Below are 23,689 nucleotides of genomic sequence, written 5' to 3'. Positions count from 1 at the left end.
GTGTTCCCAAAATCCAATACAGTAAGTGCCAAATTGCGTTGCTACAAAATTTATGAATCAGGGAACCAAGTTTTTCCTTGCGTTTAGAAGTTTACATTTCTGAAACATTTTTCTGTCATTTCAAAATTTCTTGTGAATATACGGCTCTGATCTCAGGGCTGCCTGTACCGAAAAACTCTTTTCTCTTTGCTGCAATTAGCTAACTTCTAACCACATATCAGAACAGGAGCAAAAGTAGCACACCATTTTGGTATCAAGGAGAATTCAGGGAAGTGGAGAGGCCATAGGCCAAAAGGAAAGGGCTCACTTAGCCAGGCTGGGGAAAGCTGAGAATCAGAATGTAGCTGGGTGGTCAGCAACCAGGATTAAAAAAGGGACAGAGGGAAAGAAGAGAATGTGCCATGCCCCAGCTCTGACTGTTTAACTTTTGTGTGTTAAAAGATATGGCAGTATTCAAGGTTAAAGTTGTTATGTTTTTGAACTCGTGCAGCCAGACAAGTATAAAATAAAGATAGTTTTTAGAACATAGAATTTTAACGTCTATATCATACTTCCAACACTGAAATGGAAGGAAGACCAGATAAAACTAATGTGCTTTCATAAGCTGTTTCATCAAAATAGAAATAATTTTATTTATACAAATACTTGTGGTTTATAAATATAATAGTTATAAAAGATTAAAGGGGCTATAATCAAACTCTTGAAGAAGTGACTCTTTAGGCAATGCTCATTCCATGATTCACCCTTGTTGAAATAACTAAGTATGAGGCCATTTTTTTCAGTATATTAGTCTCTGCAAGGATATCTGTTGCTAAAATGTGATGATTCTTATACAGAACCAGGGTAATCCAGCTTCATATTTAAAATATGAAACTGGAATAAAATTTTTTCACAATCTGGAAATAGTGCATCCACTGACTGTCAAATGTTATAACACCAAATGTTTTGCTCAGTAGGAGATTTCTCTCAGATCTATAATTTTTATTTATATTCTAGAAAGACCATAATTATCCATCTTACATTAAAAATCTATGATGTATAATATGTATGCTTCTTCTTTTTTTTCCTTTAAGCACTTTATTCTTATTTATATTTTTTTCCTGTGGCTATTGCTTTTGCTACAAATTAATAGTAGTACTTGTCATTGTTGCTACAAAGAATCAGCATCTCATTTTCTTCAAAATAAATATTTATTTTTAAGTGAAAATAAAAACTTTGCCTATGCATATATAAAATTTTTCAAAATTTTAACTAAAATTTATTATTGATTTATAATATGGATACTTTTATAAAGTATCCAATTTTATAAAAAATTGCTCATATAGAATTAAAAAGCTAGGTAATTGAGACTCTGTAGCTGTAAGGATGTGTATTTGGCAGTGTAATAGTTCCTTTTACATGTATTTATGTTGTGGTATGAACACTGTGCTTATTTCTCATATGGAGACTGGGTGACCTGTGTAGTGTTCTAAACTGACTGAGCAGAGGCTTTTGGGTGAAGGCAGAGGATAAGAGGGTGCATATTTCTGGTGTTAGCCACCCAAGAAAAAGAGATCAGTCTTTAGCTCAGATGTTAGCACATGGAAGTGAATTTGGTTCTCTCTGGGTCATGCTCACTTGGGCCTGGCCTTTGAGGAAGCTGAGAGATTTGCCAAGTGGTAGGGGAAGGGTGGCCTCTGCCAAAGAGAAGCAGCCTGCTGGGAATTCCAAACATAATGGGATCTTGCAAACCGGATCTTCAATGTCTATATTATTTTCTGTGTCTTGTCCATGCTATTGCTATGCCCTTAGCAAACTCTGACTTAAATGTTCTAGTATAAGCTCAATCTTTCTAGAATCCATCTTCAGATTGGGTGGTCACACTTGTGCCATGTAGCCCACTGAGACGATGGTAGTAGGGGAGAATGCTTGACCTCATGGAGATGCTACTGCTAGAGCTCATATTTGAGGATGAGAGTATGTTTTGGTTTTTCTTGAAACTGTCACTTATGTGACCCAGAAACACAAGGTCACTTTTCATAGGGTATTTTGAACATTTGTAATTTAAACCACTGCCACTAAGTGAAAGATGGCATATTCACTGAGTTTAAATGTATAGTGATAAGCACCTCCCAGGCAGGGAAAACTGCCAAGGGTTTGAGTTTGATCTGTCACATACTATCTGAGGACACTTGTTTTCTTCATCTGAGAACTCGGTTAATACTAACTCCCTTGTGGGTGGTTTTCAGCATGAGAACATAAATGACTTACATGAAAGAACTAGACATTTAAATGGTATCATTTAGTAAGCAGCAATTGATAACAGTTCTATGATATGCAGACATTTATATTTTAATTACTCTATCTTGTATTGTATTTCTTGATTAATACATTATGGAAATTTACACACACACAAAGATACCCTTCTCAACAGTGGTTTTATTTGCATGGCTTAGAACTCAAATCAATTAATTATGCTTTTTCTAGTTAACAGTATATCTAAGATGAAATGGCATATGTCTGTCAGATGCCTTTGCAAAGATTCAACAACATCTTGTATTGTGTCTTTGAATTTCCAGATATGACCGTTTACCTATTGTTCTTTAAAAAAAAGAAGTGAAAATTTATTTCAAGGTTTATAACGTGCAAACTGAAAAAAGCTAGCCAAACATGTTGGCTGTTGGAGGAAGGCATATAATTAGAGTCTTGCAAATGAGATCTTATAGATATTAATGTGACTTTATGGCATTGTCTCCTTGTGGTTATAGAAAGCGTCCGAAGCTAACAATCTGCCAACTTGCATAAAACATTAATTCCTAGTTCTCTTTTTTTATTTCTCCTTAACATTCTCTTGTGACTGATGTTTATAGCAATGATTTATTGTGGGAATATTTAAGAAGTATATTTTCTCAATAAAACTCACAGCTCAATATACTTTTCAGAGGCTTATCTAGATTAAAGTTTTCATTGGGCATTCATTCTCCAATAGCAATAAACAAATGAGATTCAAAATTATCTTAAAAACTTAAAACATATGTATTATAATTTTTCTTCTATATCTTCCTCCCCATATACAATTCATTTTAAAGAGACACATATACATTGCTTCTTTTATCCTGTTTTTCCATACCCACGTCCACTTTTTTCCTTCCTTGTCTTTGTCCTTCTCCTTCTCCTTCTTTTTAATCTCTCTAGCATCCCTATGCAGTATGGTTTGAACTTGTATTTTTATATCTGATTTACAGATATGACCCAGAGAGTGAGTGTAAATGACATGACTAAGGTTAAAGAACAAGGCAGAAATTTCACAGGCGTTCAGTCCCAGATAAAAGCATTAGCGTAAACCTTGAAAGAGAATGTTATATTTGAATATTAATTTTCTTAGCTTTGCCAACATGAAGCAGGCCCTGTACCTGTGAGGAAACTGAGGTTCAGAGAAGTGAAAGAGAATTCACTACCCCTAAAATTACTTATAAATCGATCTATTCTGCTTTTTATTCTTGGAAAAACTTTGGGAAGACCCTTTGTGGTAAATTTCAAGAGACATTTATACAGGCGATTTCCCCCTATTATATACTACAGAATATTTTATGAATGACCTTGACCACTAATTCTTTGTAACATTAAGGATGAGAAGGATTATTGGTTTAGGATTAAGGAAGTACAACATGATATTTTTGCATCTGTAAAATTACTACATGATTCTACTTCTGAGGTTCATTAAAGGCTAAATCCACATTCTGTTCACTTTTAGCATCCCTAGATCAATATATCTTCTTCTGCATCAGACTTCTTATTCCATATTTCATGAGCTAGGAAAATTCATAATAGCTTTCTAGTCTTCCCCAAACCCCACCTGGTTAAATAAGTTAAGCATTAGATTAGACCTGTTATAGGGAGCCATTTTTATTTCTGTAGGCTAATTCAGCTCAGCAATGGATTAGTGATGGCATATCCCCTTAACCTCCAAAGTAATTTGTTTTTATGTTCTCAGGTTGGAATTATGCCCTCACTATTAATATTTTATACCAATAAGTAGAGGCTTCAATATGTCCATCTGCTAGACTGGCAGAATGCCTGCCACACATATCGGAATATTGCCCCTAGCAATGAATAATGATTTTCCTTCAGTTGCCTCTTTCAGTTACCATGGTGTGTGGTTGTTGTTGTTGTTTAGCATTTTTTCTATACAATGCTTAGAGTAATTTAAGATATATTTTTCTTAATTACTTTTTAAAGTAGCATGTGCAAATAAATTATTTTGTTTGAAATAAGAAAATCTAACTAGTCCAAGGAAACATCTCCTTTACATAAGTTAGACCACATAGGCTACTTAAATAGATTTTAATTATTTGTATATTCTCTCACTGGGATGTAATATGATATTGGAAACCAATAACATATAAAATATCTTGATAAGATGTACCAAAGGATAAAAATTTTTACTATATGGTAAAATAAGATGGAAAAGAAACAGTAAGCATTATGTTGCTGTATGAAAAGATCTCAATATGTCCCATTAAATAGTCACTTGCTGAATTGTGGTTTTGTTATCCTGATACTGCAGAGTGTTCTCATGCCACAGAGACTCGTTCCTATGATTCTAAGTAGATAGGATACTGCAAAGCCGAAGTCAGTCCTTGGCTCCCAAGATCATTACAAGGAATCAGAAACTATATTTAAAAAATTTCAGCAACTGAAAAGTTTTTTGATATATTTAAGTTTGGGAGCAGGATAGTGCTTCAGAATGTACTTATACCTTGGATTCGGATTCAGATATTAGCTTCTTTATTCTGAGGTATGTGACAAATTACAGAGCCTTTTGTGCTTCTGTAATAATAAAGGCTTTTGTGGGAATAAATAAGATAATGGCTATAAAGCACTTAGTATACTAAATACTTAATAAATATTAGCTTATTATTTATTGCTTTAAGATATTTACGAGTCACTTTCATTTCTCTGCGAATCATGTCCTGCATGTTAACACTCATAGAGGAGGACTGAGAGTCTTTGAAAGACATTTACCTAAGAGGTCACTGTCAGCACTAACACTTTCCTCTTGAAAAGAGACCTCTGCTGTTTTCTTGTTATTGTTTTCCTTGTCCATCTTATTTTGTGAAGCTCACCAGCCTCAAAGTCACAATACTTACCTGAGTTTAATGTCTTCTGTAAATTTATTTTTGTGTGAGGCATGGTCACTTTGTCCTAGTCCAGTTTTATTTAGGGATGGCATAATATTTTGGGTCTTGCAGGTGTTCAATAAAGGATTGTAGCCATTTTCAGCTCATTCATTTATGACATAATGAGAATGAAGCTTCCTCACAGACTTGGTTCCACATGGCCCTATGGCCAAAAACTATCTGCGTAAACTGAACAAGTTGTCTTGAAAATATGACATTAAATACAAGGAAGGAAAAACGAGATACTACCAATTTACCATGTACGTAAACAAAGTTAATTCAATATTAATTTAACCAAGAAACATTTACTAAATACCTAAGAAAGAGAAGGTCATTATTGTTTGAAGCTGCAAAGACAAATAATATGTAGTAATTGCCATTAATGGCCTTTCATTCTGGTGAGCAAAGGTGAAAGTCAGGAGAGATAAAATCTGTAAACATCAAAGTGTAATATTTTTGCTTCAGCAGCTATGAGGGAATAATATGCTGAACACAAGAGTACATGAAGAAAAACTGAAACAATTCTGGGTAAGTGAGTATTGGAATTAATTTTATTGTTCAAATAACCTTTGGAGATCTAAAAGATGAGTGAGATTTGATCAACTGGATAAGATGGAAGGATTAAGGCATTCAAAAGATAGTCAATTAATGGCATGTCCACAGCATAATTTTTCACTGAATAAAGGCAGAACTATTATATTGATTTATGACATGAACTCAAGACATACAAGAAAACATAACTGAAAGATATAGTCATGTCTTAGGAAAAAGATGATAATTATAAAATTATCAGTTTAGCGATGTATAATACTCCACAATAATTCTTTACACTATAATCAAAATGATCTTTTTCTAAGAAAGTTGGAATTTACGAAAGGTTAGGGACAAATGAAACACTTCTTCCAACAATTCTTTCTTCCTTTCTTTCTTTCTCAATAACTCAGTACCAAAAGCCAGTAAGTGAAGCTAAGCAAAGCAGGTATCTCCATAAAATTGGAGGCAGAATTGAGTAAAAGTGAAAATAATAGCTGTTAATTGTCTGTACCATGAGGGCAAGTCATTTTCTGGCTTCTTTCCTCCATTCTCCACCTCCTCACAGTTAAAAATGAGTCTGGCTTAGTGGAGCAACCACATGATTATGGTAGTAAATGCTATAAGTCATACATACTGTAAGTTTTATATATTTATTTTTTGTTGTTGATTTCTCTTCTCTAAACTGGGAGCTTTACAAGATAAGTACTTTTTACTATTTTATTCACTGGTTAGAATAGTGCCTGGTGCACAGTAAGATCTCAGTACATAATTTTCAAATTAAAAACAATGAAAAGAATAATTTGGAGAATATGAGTGGATATATGAAAAAATGTCATTTAAGACCTTGAAAGTATTAAATATTTTGTATACTTTCCATTTACAGTTGATTAAGTACTATTATAACAAAATAAAGATTAATTTTAATAAACATTTTTTATAACAAAACAAAGGTGAATTTTAATAAACATTTTTTCTTTGTTGAAAATTTATTGTTGGGTTGTATGATGAGCAGAGTCAATGTTTTAGGTATCAATGGGTTGAAGAATGAAGTTAGAGCTATTAGATAGTGTAGAAATAAAAAGTAAACCTAAAGGTACATAAGAAATCTGTAAAGGAAAGGGCTGTACTCAGAGGTAGTAAGACGAATATAAATTTTTATGAAAATTATTTTAAATAGAATTGAATGTAAATAGAGCTCAAACAGCATAACAGATTCTTATCTTTTAAAAGAAACTATTTTTTGGTTTATCATATCTTTACAGCTTTTCTCAGATATTGCACATATGACATTGTGAAAATAAACTTTAAAAGCCTCATATAAAATGGAGTCCTAAAAGGAGAGCTCTCGTGCATTACCACACCATGCTGTTCACAGAGCTCAGCAGGAAGAAGCTTGCTCTACTACCCCAGGAGGAGGAAGATTTTCTCCTTACCTAGCAACAGACCCAGCCGATGAGAAAGCACCATGATTCAGCCACTACACTTTGAACTTCCAGGTTCCTCCAATGAAAGTTTTGTTTATAAACAGCCCTTCCCAACTCCCCCCATTTCTCTATACTGGAGTACTCCTTTCCTTTGTTCTCAGGACTTGTTCATGGTTTTACCTTAGCTTGCCTGTCTAGAATTGCAATTCTCCGATGTTCCCAAATAAACTCATTTTGCCAATAAACATCTGGCTATTTTAAGTTTTTAAGGATGACAATATACATAAATACAACTATAATTTTAAAGGAAGCCATAACTTGGGTTCTGAAAATAACTGTCATGAAACCACAAGTACAGACTAATAATTTTCAGACGACCTCAATAAGCCCTGAAATTAATTCCTTAAAGAAATGTTATGAAATGGTAGAGAAAATAAAACCCTTTATATAAATTAACTTAAACGTCTTAAATAGCATCATATATAGAAAGGTCAAATGGTAAATTGTGATAGGAGATGGACAGATTCTGAAATAAAGCCGTGATTGAATGAGAGGCCCTCAAAGGGAGGAATTATACCTCATTCTTCTTTACTGAGGCAATATCTAGCATCCCAATGCTTGAAAAAGAGAAGTTAAATAAATATTCCCTGAAGAAATAACTACAAGAATGAATGAAAGTTTCAATTTAGTGAAAATACTATTAACATAATTAAAGTACACGTAAAAATTGGGTGTAGAGATTTAAGTTGAAATATCTTAGAAAATAGCAAGGTACAGAATTACTTTGCTCAGGAATTTACAAAAAATTTACTTAATAATTACATGTTCACAGAACTGTTGTTTAATCAACTTTTCTGCAGACATATTAAAATGTTTATTATTTTAATATGTCTGCAGAAAAGTTGATTAGTTTCTTCAGTCCACTAGATACGTACAAGTATTTCGGTTGTCTTTTGTTTTGTGTTTATATTGTATAAATTTAAATTAAGATTACCAAAATTATTCTAGGTCCTACTTGGGAGGAATCATTCAACATGTTATCATGTTCAGTAAAGTTACTTAACTGTTTTACAGAAATATTGCTATATATTTAATTGGCAGAAAGTTTTTATGTTAAACTTTTTAAAGAAAAGGGAAAGAGATATTCCCATCATAGTTTTATGTGTATGCAAGTACATTTCTGCATATATTCACTAGGAAAAAAATGCCTGTAAGGATGAGTTGTCATATAAATTATAATTATGTTACAAAAAGTAGAATAAGCATATCTGTGTCATAATTTTTTATATATTCAAGTTATCATCAAGGCTCTTACTCTTAAGTAGGTGAAAGTGTTTAAAAATTTGAAATTAGTCTGAAATATTGGTATTGATTTATCTTTAATACCTAATTCACTGATTAGGTATTAATCTACTGACAAAGTCTACAAGACACAGGTATATTTTGCATCTCCATAGCCTGGATATTTATATTTTTCATTGGACACTAAAAACTACACACATTAAATATTAGTAAATGTCAATGTTTAATACAATGCAAATGGGACTGCCTGAGAGAGATTGGTTTGTATATTTGACTTTCATTAGTCATTTTTCAATTTGACAGAAGAGTCTGTCTCAATTCACTATTTCAGGGTTTTAATGGTCTCTTTTTAACATTAGCATAGCTTTTTTTAAGTCTTAATTTCTTCTCTTTGTGAAAAAATGAGGAACAAAAACTCTATCGTATACTCGTTAAAGAGTTGGCTCAATAGAACTGTAATATTTCTTTATTATGGTCTCAATACAGTTGTATAAATGCAATTGAAATGTAATCTCTTTACTTAATAGATTGCAAATACTTTCTGAAGCTCTTGAGGACAAAGTACTTTTTTTTTGTTTTTGTTTTTCATTTAAGCATTCAGTGTTATAAATGCCATATGAACTGTCTAGAAGAAAAATCCCTGAATACTTTAGTGGTGTTTATCTCTTTGAGTTCTGAAATGAAAATACTATAGAAAGCTGGAGATGAAAGGGACCTGTAAACTCATCCTGCCACTGTATACATGATGAGGACAACACTGGGTAGTGGCTACGGTACCACAGCCAGTCCCAGCAGATCCATGACCTGAAGCCTGCTATTGGGAGACTCAATTCTATATTCTTTTGTCTATTAGTATTATCGGCTGAATTTACAAAAGCAAAACATCAACTTGTTTCATATCATGATTAAATAGTTTTCAGATAGAATGCTAAATGCTGAGGAAGGTGAGAATGATAAATATCGTATGAGCTATTCTTGGTATATAATATCAAATGCCAGTGGAAGTGTTGGGCATTTGAGGCTTTCACTTTTTTTATTTTTCAGTTATTGTGGCAAAGTTGTAGTGCTCATAGCAGGCATGCCTCTGTGTAGCCCCTGCCCCCTCCTCTCTAGCTAAGTCACTTGGCAGGCAGGTTTAGCTCAGGATCCAGAGCTGGGAATCTGACCATGCGTGGGAGGGTTTAGAGCTGTAAAGCCTTCTATTCAGGGACACAGGATCAAATCACACCTGCTGCTAGTTTGCTCCTGACCTTGATGATCAAGTAGAATAACTGGCTTTCTGCCCTATTCCTTAACCCTGGTTCCCTTCCCATTTACTCTACTCCTGCTTGTCTAAATCTCAGTCTTTGTAACTTGCTTTGGTTTCTATTCCTGTAGAATAGTGTCACATGGGGACTTCAGTCAGCCTCTGTCTATTATCAGGAGCTCTGTTATTAGTAGACAGATTTGCCTGAGACTGACTGCTCACCTGCCTGCCCGGATATCCTATTACTGTGCATTCATGCCTGTCAAGTCACCTTTTAACTTCTTTTGGGTCTCCTCATGCCAAATGATGTCCAGAGTGGCCAACTCTTGCCTAAGCTATGTTTTCTACGTGTTTTATTCTATTATTTCTCCCAGCATGTAGCTACATCTGACCCCCTAGAGACTAATTTTCCTGGGAAACAGGTAAAATTTCAGGTCTGGCTGCTATTGTCTGCCCCCACCCCCTTTTCTGCATATTAACTGTCCTACATGACTACATCCCAATAGCATTTCCAAGTACTTTCTTATGCCTTTATGAAACACTAGCATTTATTTGCGAATTAACTGGGAGAATAATATTTTACCTTAGAACTAAGAAGATTGTGCTTATGTGAGTTCAAACATGAGAACCAACAATGCTCAAAAAATCCTTAAACAAACCAAATCACTACTTCAGTTAAAAAATTCACAACCAACTCACAGAGATATTTTACTTTCTCAGTTAGCCATAGAGCTGTGAAATTAATTTTAACTAAACAATTATTTTTTGCAGTTCTTGAAGCTTAATGAATGATCTTTCACATAGCTGATTCACTTGAAGGAAATGAGGTTTTGCCATGCATAAACAACTTTGAGGAACGTGCAGTTTGGGTTCGATTTAAAATTAAACCCATCAGTTTTGAAAAAGTTCTGAATTTGGCCAACGTGCATTTTTCTAATAGCAGCATCTATTCTTTGCATAAAGAGAGATTATGGCCGCGCACCAAGTAACTGTTTGTCTTTTTTTTTTTTTTCCTTAATTGATCTGAAAAATTCATATTCTTTCATGGAATTTTCCATGACTTTACTAACAGTTGGTTTGCTTAACTTTTTTCTCTAACACTATTTGAGGTTATAAATTAAGAGTTCTTGAGGAAAAAGACAAGAAAAAATGCTGCTCCTTTAACTTCTTTGCAACTTCACTTGAGTTCTGTAACCTCTCTGTTTTATTTTCTAATTCTATAAAATTGAGGGCTTGGGGATAGTAAGAAGGAAGAAGATGAAAGGTCTTCCAATTACAAAATACAAAGATATAAGGAGTTAAGATTAGAATGCAACCTGTTCCTTAATGGAATCTGTTCCTTAAAGGTGAAAAACAGAATCCAGGAACAGTTACTGAAATTAGCCACTCCTCTCTTCTATCTAGTCTGAACCTTTTCCCACCTCTTACTTGAATTCATTTTTCCTCAACAATGTACCTCCCTCAAAAAAGTCCTCCATAACCACAAACATGTTTTTTTTCTTGTTTGCAAGAGAATACAGGGGGAAAAAAATGGTGTGTCATAGATTTTTCAAGGTGGCAAGAACTAGGATGACCAAATTAGTATCACAAACAAGAGATGAAGAAATAAGAAGTGAAAAAGGGAAAGAAAAGATAAGTTTGAATTTGATCTGATAGAACGAGGGGGATAAAAAGAAGCTTTTTCAAGCAAGATAATTTATTATAAACTTTTCTTGCAACTTCTGTTCTTATTCTCCCTCATTTAAGGCCATTGAATTATATTAACATCTTTAATTTCATAGATAAGGAAGAGAGCAGGGAGTTATTCACTGAGGAACCTGAAGAGGTTTCAAATTTTGCTGCTCTGGAAACTTCTCTGGAATTTGACTACTATGGTGAAAAGAATGGTGAGTCTTGGGTCAAAAGCTCTGAGCTTTGCACTTTGGACTCCGGACCCAGCTTCCCCATTTGTATGAGTTTTCCTAAAATTTTAGCCAAAGCGCTTAACCTAATTTCAGTTACTTCTGTAAAATTGGGAAAATATAACCTGTTCCTTTCCTCACAGAGTAGTATTAGTTCAGATGAGAAAGATTTCTAGGGAGAGTATTTTATAAACTGTAAAAAACTATATCAACATAAAATACTTCATTTATTTCTTTTTTCTTCATAGAATAGATTTACCTAATCCTCATGAAGGCAGCACAATTTTATTTAAGACTGTATTTTCTAGAATTTTCTGCAAGTTCCCCATTAAATAAATGAAAAATTTAAACTTTATATGTTTATATTATCAGTGCCAGATTCTTTCCACATAGGCATGGCTATTTCTATTCTACAATTGAAGAAATAGAGACTAACAAGATTAAGTCACCTGCCCAAGGTCAGAGAGCTCCCTAATCTCAAAGCTATGATTCCAAGTTAGCCTAATCTGTGATTCTTCCACTGTGATGTTGTGCCCTTTTGTTCCTAGGAATATTGAGACAAGTACCTGTACTACAATACATACTCAAGTCAAATATTCCTGTAGTGATTCATGTCATTTTTCGCAGAAAGTATTTTCTATGGCATCTCTAAAGCCTGTTCACCAATTTATTTGATGTTGACTTAGATCATCTACCAGCTCTGAGTGGAATCAATTTTGGGAGCAGACCAGAACAAAAGGCAGAAACATTGTTTAAAAGGGTGGGCTAGATTTTCACAAGAAGGTAAGTATGGTTTTCACTCTCTTCCCCTGGGCCCAGTCTGCACCCTTTCTCTCTTCAGGCCTTTCTCTCTTTTGATCTCTTCCTTTCAGAACTGATTCTCATAAGGCATTTGTTTTTGATTGTTTCTATCTTAGCAGTAAGACATTCAGTTGTTAAGCAACTCTGCCCTGGGAATATTCATTATCTATAATTTGAGCAGAAAGAATTTGGCTTTGGATAGAAGAATTTCATGAATTAATGAATTAAAGAACTGAGAAAGAGCTTTAGAGTAGAGAGAGAGAGAGAGAGAGAGAGAGAGAGAGGAGAGAGAGAGAGAGAGAGAGAGAGAGAATGAGAGAATGTATGTATTTATTTACTGATTTGCTCAGTCATTGAGTGCCTTCAAAAGGCCAGATCCTAGAAGACAAAGGTGAACAAAATAGACATAGTCCTTGTCGTCATGATGCTTAAAATCAAGTAAGGAAGACAGTAAAAAAATAAAATGTGATGAATGCTATACAACAGAGTGACTTGAGAAGATGCTGACCTTGTAAGGCTTGGGAGACTGTGTGTCTGCGTGTGTAGGATTTTTAGAAAGAAGTGGGCCCTCCAACACTAGCCGCGGCAATGGCGGTGGGGAGGGAATGAAAGTAACATTTATTGAACAACAGGTTTTTTTTTTAGCAAATGAATATTGAGCCAGGCATTTAATATAAGTTATTTCAAGGAGTTTACATATTTACATGTATTTTGTGCTTTAACCTTTCAAGTTCGTTTCCACATATATATTCTAAGTCCTCATCATGCCCCTATAAAGTAGATATTATAATTCCCAATTCACAGTGGTTAATGACACGTCTGATATATGACAAACCAGTTAGTGACACAACCAAGGCTTCTGATCCCCAGGTTTGGGCTCTTGCCAACGTCTGAAGATCATTTCAGTGTCCAGGTATGGCAGGTGACATAGGGCATTGCACCCAGGACCTGCCTTAGAAAGCCAGGACCAAATCTTATTTAGATGACAGTGAAAAGAAACTGGAATACTTTGCCTGCTTCAGGGGTTTTCTGTAGACTGACTCTGAAGGTGACACCCAGAGAGATCATGCTGTCTTGTCCCTGATGTAGGAACTGAGCGTTGAAATATATCCATTTATAAATGTAAAAGAGAAAAGTGATTCCCAGTGGAAGTAAGACCTACTCCCTTTGATATGCATCCTTTGCTGTTATTGGGAAAACAAGTGGACTTCTTATAAGAACGGTCCTAACAAATTATTATTTTCAGTGTGCTAAAAACAAAAATTAAGTGTTCATTCAGGTTTTTGAAATTTTTATGTATGGCAAAGTAATGTATTTTATTTTATGCTTGTCTGTCTACTGAAACTCCTGTGTTTGGACTGATTGGGTAATAAAATAGTTCTACTTGTCAGTGAAACCCAGCCATAGCATGAAAAACAATCTATGTCAGGTTTATTTTTTCTTGGGTCATTTATAAAGCTTTTGGAGGCTGTGTGAATCATTAAAAAAAGTCCCATAAATTATTCCAACAGAGAACCAAGCCATATCTTATTTGTGTTGACTGACAGGGATGAGGCTGAAAGGAGTATTTCAATGCTTCAGAGTACGCTTATCACTCTCAAGAACCAGGATCACATTCACCTGGTCACTTGGCTCAGTTGTGGGCTTGGGCCACTCTTTACCCTCTCCCGGGAAACCGAAAGGGAACATCAGTCTAAGTGCAGGTTTATTCAACTTTAATTCCTGTAGAGGGAGATGTGGTATTTCTTGGCTGATGGAAGTGTATGGAAAGAACTAGTGCAATCACATTTCCAAGGAAGTAATGTCTCTTTTGTTCTTCTGCTATGCTAACATGAAAGTTCTTTTTTCTCCAGTTTCAGTGAACAGCTTTGAGACACTTTAATCTCCTTAGTTTCTGACATACCAGTTGCAGTACAGAAACTGAGAGGGCTTCTCACCCTAGCTGTAGTGAAACAGTTGAGAAGCAAGTTTAGGGATGTAAGCAGATCAACTGCCCCTGCTCAGCTCACCCCTCACATGATGGGCACAGCTAAACCATGTATAGCCTTCCCGAAAGTCTATAATGGCAAAAGAGGCAGTTGTTTAATGAGGAATCCTAGCTACGACAGATGCACAAAGAATAGATCACATTTTTAATCATAGATAGAACACATATTTTTTTTCCTCCAGAAAAGTGAGCAACTGGAACTGTGAAAAAGAAAAGATTTACATAAAGACAATGATTTCTTATTTATATAATATCTCGATAATGATTTTTAAATGATTCTTTATGGAAAAGTAAAACTTGCTTTCTATAGATGAAAAAAAATAAAATAACACCTCATGAAGAGCTGCTGCCACTTCATGTAGTAGTTCTGCCTCTTCATTCAAAGCAGTTTCAACTTTAGATCGGGCCACATGTACTCCAGGCTATTTTCTTGAAAGTATTCAGGTAATGCAACTCTGTGAACTTTCCTGGCTTGTGTTATAGGCATCATCGCTCAAAGCCAGGAAAGTCCTTCTAAGCTATAACTGAATATTTGTCCTCTGGCAGTGCTAACTTGTTTACATTATTTATGGTTCACCGTCCACATCTATCACTGAGAAATAGTATAAGTTGGTTTTCAGACCAAAAAAAAAAATTATCAAGCATCTAAAAGAAATAAATAAGACCCAGTTTTCATCCTTCATGAAGATATATTTCATAAGAGTGATTTTTTAAAAAAATAAAAGTGAATGTAAATAAATCCAAAACGTAGAAGGAGTTATCACTCCAGGTGGGCTCACTATAAGCTTCAAAGAAGAAAGGTCCAGTACCAAGCTATCCCATTCCAGTCCCTCCCAGCATAGTCCAATCCACTTCATTGCATTTAAGTCAATTTAATTCACTTTAGTTTTATTTGATGCAACTCAATTTAACAATCTTTAATTACAACACAAGCTCTCATGTGTTGCTACAGAAAGGAGGTCCTCTCTATGAATGGAAGAGCGATGAATGACTTCAGTGAGAGAAAGAGGACCTACCAAGAGAAGAGATCCAAACAGCCCACCATCAGAGATGACACCAGAGACTTTTTGAGCACAACAGCAACAGGGAGGATTAGACGAGTGCTTGGTTTGGTGTAGAAACCTGAGAGCACAGCCTCAAGCAGAGCATCTCTGCTGGCACTGAGGAACACAAAGGAGAAACCTCTAAGATTCCTATATAGAAATGGTCTCAAAGGATCGAGAGGCTTGTGTGATATACTTATAGAGAAAGGGATGAGATTAACAGAGATTTTTTGAAAAATGATGGAGTATTGGTTGTGCACAAGGAGAGTCATGGAATAGTTATCGATACTCTTCACTATAATTAAACCTCAGGGAGAAAAAGGACATACAATAACATGATTTTCCCAAGCCTTGAAGAATGTGGAGTGACTATGCTGGGTGATAGTGGCAGGCATCGGGCAAATGAAATTTGGTAAATCTCTGGAGATTTTCTTTATTTACAAGCAGGACTTCTATTTTGATTTTATAATAAATAAGTTTGCGCTCCTTACTTATGACAGATCCAACTCAATAGACAAAATGCACCCAAACTTTAAGACCCGTTTCGTTTATTTTATTTTTTTAAATTCTAACCCAAGCATGGCATACTGCACAGTTTACATTGCTAACTGCACTTTGTATCCATAAGTGATGAGAGAGACTTTAATAAATCAAACAACAGTGCATAACTATTTTAGAACTTCATGAAATATATAAATGACTGAATAATACACCAGTCACTATTATAACAGCTTAGCAAGAATAGAATCATTGTTTTATTGTATCCATCACCAAGATATTTTCGGCACATTCTTTTGGAGGCAAGAGTTTAGTCTCTGCCTTATTATAAGAAGAGGCATTGCAGGTCATATCACCTGCTTGTCCTTTCTAACCATGGAAAATTACTTTATGCTTTATTGCTACTCTTTTAGGATTTTTTTAAAAAGTATAATTAAATGCAGATTTTTCCCCCATGATGTAAACTTTATTTTACATAATAGTATCTTGTTAGATCACTAGATTGATCTAGTGATGGAAAATTAACATTTATTTTGTTGAAATATTTACAACTATTAGGGAGAGATATAATACCAAATGCCAGGAGCAAAACTACAATGTAATGTCATATAATCTTAATTGATTGGACTTGGGTTCAATTTATAGTTAGAAAACTGTAATAATTCAGAGAGATGCTGCAATCCTTTTTACTACAAAGGGACCCACCTAATACAAGACATGAAAAGCAGTGACAGAATATTCACTGCCAAAGAATAAACTGCTGAGTTGGAATCTACCCCTCCCCCGCCCCCCCACTTAGGCTTCTCATTTGAAGATGATAAGATGATAAGCACATTGTCTGTTGAAGGACTAGAGAGATCTCCAGGTACAAACCAGCCTGCAAAGCAAAATGAGCTGGATAAATTGAAGGGCCATTTAGACAGGGCTGGATAAGCATGGCTGCACAATACTGCCCTTTGCAGTTTGAAATTCATGAGAAAGGTGATTCTAAAAGGTCAAGATAATCTCTGCTGGGATAGGATGTAAGACTCCATTTGGCCTTGCAAGTAGTTAGATGCTCACATGCTTTGGTTTGGGGGGATGTTAGGTTGAGACTTGCTGTCCCAAACAACCTGCCATTCTTTCTTATCCAGCCCATTTAAAATAATAAAACTGGGAAGCAGTTATATGGGATGATACTTTAGCATTTAGCACTTTAGTGAGAATTAGCAGGGATAAAACACAAAGTAATCATTTTAGGGCTGGCAGACAGCCTCCTTGGAGAAACACCCCATTTCACAATTTGATTGAGGCTTTCTGCCCTTTTACTTATGGGACAAGGCTTTTACTCTGCAATCTAATTTTCAGTGACTCAGCTCAAAACCAGCCCTGTCGAAGGGGGTCTGGTTGAGTCACTCTCTTTGTTCCTGAGCTCCACTACTGCCTTGGCACTCTAAGACAATCGATTTGCAAGCTTTAGGGCAGATAAGGTCGCTTCTTCCTTAGATTTAGAGCACAGCATTTCAAATGATAACTAAACTGTTCAAACAATTGAATTCAAAGTGAGGGGACCTCAGCCTGACACTAATTATCTATGTGATCATGTACAACCTATGAAGCCTCTCAAAATCTCATTTTCTTCCTCTGAGCAAAGGAACTGAATGACATTGTTCTATGATCATTATCTTCGATATTAGGTGACACGTGCATGTAGAAAGTAAAACCAGCAACAATTCAATTCAAGTTTGCTATAACTGCTTGCTCATAAATCTTCCCAGACTGAGTAGCATTTTAAATGTTCATTTTAGTTGCTTAAGAAGAGTGAGGTATTTATTACCTATTTTTGGCATAAAAAATGGAGACGTCTGTGGTAAATTTCAAAAGTATATTCCTGGTTGTATTTTTGAAGTTTTAAAGCACCCCAATTATTTAAACAAGGATGATTGACTAATAGCTGTAAATTGTTTATAATTAGTTACTATATATTTAGAGAAATTTTCATTTCCCAGAATCTATAGAAGCTTCAGGTAAATTACCAGATGGTTAGTAGCAAAGATAGGCTGGATATATCTGTTGTAAAGAGAAAATACAGTTTTTCTATAGTAAGATGAAGGATTTTTATCATGCTTTATATGAGGGAAAAAGTTTAGATATACTTTCACCAACAGGTTACAAGTAGTAAAAATTATTTTTCCTGATATATAGCAAAATATCACAGTTATATTTTAGGCCATAGCTACATTTTCCCTAGGGTAATTTTGTCAGTATACAAATCTTAAAAAGGCTGAAATTCACTCTAAATTGTCACCTTGTTATCCTTGTTTTAGTTACTAAGTAAGTTTCCCAACTTATGATTAACATACTTGTTTTTAAACAAGCGAAGAAAAAAATCTAGTGAAACTTCCAGTTTTGACCCCAAATACTTTCATTATAATAGTATGGAAAAAATATAAAGTCATAAAATTCAGAATTCAAATGTCTGAAATTCTTAACACATTTAAAGCCAAAATGCATTTAAAGTTTAATACAAACAAAAAAAAAAACAACACAATCAAAATGAATACCAGTAATTTAACATGATGGTTGGTGTTGCCTTGCTGGGACAAACACCAGCAATAAGAATAGGTCACTAATGTCTCAATGAAACTGTCATTAAAAGTAAAGATTAGCACCCTGGCCACCTTTGCAACATCACTCCCCTATGGGCCCACAACCCATCCTTTGAAACCACTGAGCAAGATCTATTTCAGCATTCAAAGTTTTTCAGATTTTAGAAAGGGGCAGTACCCAATAATCAAACATATTACTATCTTTGCATAATAATATATGAATACATACATATACATACAAAAATACAGTAAATAAAAACTATAAATAGTTTCAGGTCCATACAGGTCAAATTTGTTACTAAATGAGTCAAAAATGTTTACATTACTTTTTTTTTTTCTTTCAGAACTTACTGCATTTAGAATTGTGGATACATGTCTATAGGCCTATACTGTGTGCTGTGTGATGATTTAATTTACATTCTGTGAAACTTCTTTCACGCAGCATAATGTGAAATCTTTTGATTTTCACGAGATGGAAACATCAGATATGTATTACATTTTCTTATTAGCAATTTCAATATGGTTAAAACAATTCTTGTAGAAGATCTGCTTATATCCTTAAGAATATATCCTTGAACTTCCAAGAGCCTCAGACTCTAGTTTGAGAGATTATCCAAGATCTAATATATTTGAAAACCAAGAAACCAGATACCACCAGCTAAAGTCATTTAGCTCTTGAAATACCAAAAGGAGCTTGTTACAAACCAGTGAGAGTTAGTCTTATCAACTAAATCATAGAGCTATCTAAGGTGGTATTGAGAAGCTATTACATGATAGAACCCATCTTTTGGTCTTAACATAGATTACCTCCTGGGAAACCTGTTATTGCTGAAGACTCTAGATCTCAAGGTCGCATACTGTTATATCCTAGAGCCACTGCATTTTGCAGTGTTTGTGAACTAACAGATGTTATTGTAACATTAAGCTTTTACCCACAAATTGTGCTCCCAATTTGCTCCATATAGAAAGAAAGAAGCAATGGGATGAGCGTGAGGCCTAGGTTTTGCCCTAATTCTGTCTCGCTTTAAATTTTGTTTAGCTCTCAGCAAGTCACTTTCTCTAATTCATCGCCAGCTGTGTGATCTGTAAAACAAGAGTTTTAACTGTCTCACAGAGTGCTGTAGGATTTACAGAGTATGGATGTCTAAAAAAGTGCATTGTGAAAAGTGATGTGCTGTGAGAATCTAAGTGAAGCCTTATCAACTGCCAAACATCTAGGCATCAGGAGAGACTGGATTCCTCCAGGTGGTCTGTGCCCTGGGGCTCCAGGTTATAGGGACTGAACTGCTGATAGGAGCTTTCCCTTGCTCTTTCCCTTCTCAACTTGCTCCCCTCAACCCAGAGATTTAAAAGTGACTAAAGTGGAAACATAAATATGAGCACCTTGAGGCTCATGTTTCTTGATTTCTATTCTCTTAACGCCTTTGCATTTTTTTTTTTTGTCTCCTTATACCTTTCCACTGTTGGTTTGTAAATTCTTTTGTTTCAGGATCTGTTTATTCAACTTTATATTTCTCACAGTCTCTTTAGTACCCGAGGATTAGCAAATGTCTTTGCACAAAGTGACTGTTGAGTAATTGTCTTTATTTAATAAAATAAAATAAGACAAAACATATGTAACTATTTAAAATGCAGTATATCTAAAAACCCACTTTTTCCAAATTTGGATACATCTTAACATGTATAGATTTTTATTTTAATAATTCAGAGATGTTGGAAGAAAATAAAATTTAAATTAATCTTTTGATAATGATTAATAAAGTATTTCTAAAATATCCTCTAAAAAGACACAAATAAAATCAGGGATGAAAGAGGGGAAATTATGACTGACATTGCAGAAATACAAAGGATCATACAAGAATACTATGAAAAAGTATATAACACCAAATTTAATAACCTAGAATAAATGAACCAGTACTTAGAAAAATACAATCTTCCTGGACTGAATCAAGAACTGGAAAATCTAAATAGGCCGATCAGCAGTATGGAAATTGAAACAATCATCAAAAACTTACCAAAAAGTAAAAGTCCAGGAACAGATGGCTTCACCAGTGAATTCTACCAAACATTCAAAGAAGATTCAATACCTATTCTCCTCAAACTCTTCCAAAAAGTCAAAGAGGAGGCAATACTTCCCAACTCACTTTATGAGGCCAATAGTACTCTGATACCAAAACCTGGTAAGGATAACACAAAAATAGAAAACTACAGAACAATATCTCTCATGAACATGGATGCAAAAATCTTAAATAAGACACTAGCGAACTGAATACAGCAATATATTAAAAGATTATACACCATGATCAAGTGGGCTTAATCCCAAGGGCACAGGGATAGGTCAACATATGCAAATCAATTAATGTGATATACCACATAAACAAATTAAAAAATAAGAATCATATGATCCTATCGATGCAGAAAAAGCCTTTGACAAGATACAGCACCCATTCATGATCAAAACACTTAATAAAATCAGTATAGAAGGAAAATACTTTAATATAATACGGGCCATACATAACAAACCCTCAGCCAACATTATACTTAATGGTAAAAAACTAAAAACCTTCCCTCTAAGATCAGGAAGAAGGCAAGGCTGTCCACTATCACCACTGTTATTCATATAACATTGGAGGTCCTAGAGAGTGCAATCAGACAAGAGAAAGATGTAAAAGGCATCCAAATAGGAAACAAAGAAGTCCAACTCTCACTCTTTGTGGATGACATGATTCTCTATATAGAAAACCCTAAAGACTCTACAAGAACACTACTAGAAACAATAAGCAAATACAGTAAAATTTCTGGATACAAAATCAATATTCAAAAATCCATACTGTTCCTATACTCTAATAACGAAGTGTCAGAAAAAGAAGTGTAGGAAATAATTCCTTTTGCAATTGCAACAAAAAGGAATAAAATACCTAGGAATAAATCTAATGAAACATGTAAAAGATCTATATAATGAAAACTATAAGACCCTATTAAAAGAAATTGAAAAAGATACAAAGAAATGAAAAATATTCTGTGTTCTTGAATTGGAAGAATCAACATAGTTAAAATGAACATATTACCTAAAGCATTATACAGATTTAATGCAATTCCCATCAAAATCCCATTGGCATTTTTTAAAGAAATGGAACAAAAAATCATCAGATTTGTATGGAAGCACAAAAGACCCCGAATTGCTAAAGCCATCCTGAGAAAACAGAATGAGGTTGGAGGCATCACTCAGCTCGACTTCAAATTATACTATAAAGTGACAGTAATCAAAACAGAATGGTATTGGCAGCAAAACAGACACACGGACCAGTGGAACAGAATCGAGAGTCCAGAAATAAACCCATATTTATATGGGCAAATAATTTTCAACAAAAAAGCCAAAAACGTACAGTGGAGAAAGGAAATCCTCTTCAATAAATGGTGCTGGGAAAACTGGAAAGCCACCTGCAAAAGAATGAGACTAGACTGTTGTCTATCACCACACACCAAAATTAACTCAAAATGGATTAAGGACCTAAATATAAACCCTGAAACAATAAAATGCGTAGAAGAAACATAAGAACAAAACTCAAGGACCTTGGACTTAAAGAGAATTTTAAGAATTTGACCTCAAAGGCAAGGGAAGTAAAAGCTAAAATAAATAAATGGTACTACATCAAATTAAAAAAGCTTCTGCTCAGCAAAAGAAATCATCAACAAGGTAAAGAGACAACCATCCGAATGGGAAAATATATTTTCAAGCAAAACCTCTGATAAGGAACTAATATCCAAAATATACAAAGAACTCATGCAATTCAATAACGACAACAACAACAACAAAAACAAATGATCCAATCAAAAATGGGCAGAGGACCTGAACAGACACTTCTTCCTAGAGAACATACAAATGGCCATCAAATATTTGAAAAAATGCTCAACATCGCTAGTTATTAGGGATATGCAAATCAAAACCACAATGAAATACCATCTCACACATTATAGAATTGCTATAATCAACAGGACAAATAATAACAAATGTTGGACAGGATGTGGAGAAAAAGGAACCCTCATACACTGCTGGTGGGACAGCAGATTGGTATAGTCACTATGGAAAACAGTATGGAGGTTCCTCAAAACACTAAGAATTGATCTACCGTGTGATCCAGCAATCCCTCTATTGGGTATTTACCCCAAAGACTTGAAAACCCATATCTGAAAAGATATTTTCACACCTATGTTCATAGCAGCATTATTCACAGTGGCCAGGACATGGAAGCAATCGACGTGTCCTATGATAGATGATTGGCTAATAAAGCTGAGGTACATATATACAATGAAATATTACTCAGCCATAAGAAGAGATGAAATACTGCCATTTGCGACAACATGGATGGACCTAGAGATAATCATGCTAAGTGAAATAAGCCAGAGAGAAAAAGTTGAAAATCATATGATATCACTTATGTGTGGGATGTAAACCTAAAAGCAACAAATGAACAGGACAAACAAACAGAGACTCATGGACATGGACTATAGACTAGTGGTTACCAGCGGGTACAGGGTGGGGTAGGAGACAGGAGGTAGACGGGGTAAAGGGGGTCAAATATAGAGGGGTACGGGGAGGGTGAAGTGAGCAAAGGGGATCAAATATATGGTAGCTGAAGGAAACTGGACTTTGGGTGGTAAACGCACAATAGAATATACAGTTGTCAAATTATAATGTACACCTGAAAATTATATAATTGTATTAACCAATGTTAATACAATTAAGTCCCAATAAACTTAATTTTTAAAAAAGTTAAAAAAAAGAAAATATCCTCTAGTATATAACTGAGTAATAGCCTCTATCAAACATAAATGGACACAACTGAATAAATAATTAAATAAAAAAGAGAACTGGATTAAAGATGAAATAATGCATACTTTTCCATGCTATATCTAATTGATCTAAATTTAGCGCAAGAATTTTTAGGAACCCTGTTAGATTAATATTAAACAAATTAGAATTGTGTTGAAATTGATCATGTTGACAAGTTTTATGTACTCCTAGTTAAAAGGAAGGAATTCCATGTATTATGGAGAAATGTAACAAATATATGAATTCATGAAACTGTAGAATAATTTGTCCAGAATCTCAGAATATTTACAATAGTTTATCAGAAAATAAAATATGTATTTTAAGTAATAAAAACCTTCTTTTTAAAATTAAATTTTTAATTTTTAGGATTTT

At 34.5% G+C, this 23,689-nt stretch overlaps 1 protein-coding gene across 1 annotated transcript in view; it reads right to left on the bottom strand.

Moving 5' to 3' along the window:
• Positions 1-23,689, bottom strand: part of KCNH7 (potassium voltage-gated channel subfamily H member 7) — a 415,423-nt gene that overhangs the window by 164,610 nt on the left and 227,124 nt on the right. The gene's annotated exons all lie outside the window — the stretch shown is intronic.

The sequence above is a fragment of the Pteropus vampyrus genome, unplaced genomic scaffold (assembly GCF_000151845.1).
Source record: "Pteropus vampyrus isolate Shadow unplaced genomic scaffold, Pvam_2.0 Scaffold2, whole genome shotgun sequence".
NCBI classification, from domain to species: Eukaryota; Metazoa; Chordata; class Mammalia; order Chiroptera; family Pteropodidae; genus Pteropus; species Pteropus vampyrus.
The sequence above is the reverse complement of the archived record's forward strand: the minus strand, read 5'-3'. Positions and strand labels throughout refer to the sequence as shown.